The sequence below is a fragment of the Diaphorina citri genome, unplaced genomic scaffold (assembly GCF_000475195.1).
Source record: "Diaphorina citri unplaced genomic scaffold, Diaci psyllid genome assembly version 1.1 scaffold2160, whole genome shotgun sequence".
Taxonomy (NCBI): Eukaryota; Metazoa; Arthropoda; class Insecta; order Hemiptera; family Psyllidae; genus Diaphorina; species Diaphorina citri.
This window is the reverse complement of record NW_007379585.1, coordinates 7,606-8,550: the sequence shown is the minus strand read 5'-3', so window position 1 is coordinate 8,550 and position 945 is coordinate 7,606.

Here is a 945-nt window from a genome sequence, read left to right as displayed (position 1 = left end):
TTCTGGCAACCCTACCGGTTTACTTTTGACTTTCGACACTTATTCAAAGGGAATCTTTTCCTTGGTAACTTAAAACTCGTTAAAGGTTAAACCCTTAAGGTATGTTTTTTTAATCTGTTGTAAAAGGTCACCTATATCTCTTTGGTTTATAATTAGTGTAGCATACCATACAAACAAAAACTATACTCTAACTCCTTGAAACTAAATTGATAATTCAATTAGAAAATGAAGAAATCTGCTTGTATTAAAATGATACACTATAAGGATGGGGGTTAAAAACTTTTAGGTGTTAACCGTATGGATCACGAGAAAGTCGAAAGAGATAATATAAAATTTACTTTAGGGATAACATTCGATAAGTGTATTCTTTTTATTTTTCCCGTAAAAGCAATCCATTTTTAAAACTTTAAATAAAAGTTTATTTTTTGTAATCTCTTACTATCGTTTGACCAGCTTTTCATACTCTTATTATTAATCCATGATTTTGTAATTACTCATAAATTTTTTGTTACTCATAAGCCCCAAAACCCAGGAAATTATCTATCCATAGAATGTTTTACAGGTTACGGACATAAGAAAAACAATTACTCCATATTGGATGATATTAATAACAGACGCGACGGAGAATTGTGCTATTTAATGACACCCGTATAGGCCTTCATCTACTCAATAAAAAAAATAAGAGGGTTTGATTTAATCAACTTTTAAATTACTAATTAAGCAAATATTTCACCATTCCAGTACTTTTCACTCTTCCTTTCTCTTCGTTGGTATTTAAATTCAGCATAATAAATCCATAGGGTCCGTCGTACATTCTTGATCTTCTAGTGTTCTTTAGACTTTTTCTTCTTCAGTATGGAATATACTCCATTTCCTAGGCTAGGTTACTGCTCCTGGTTGGTTTTTCGTCTCCATTTTTTATTATCATAAATTCCATCTAATTTA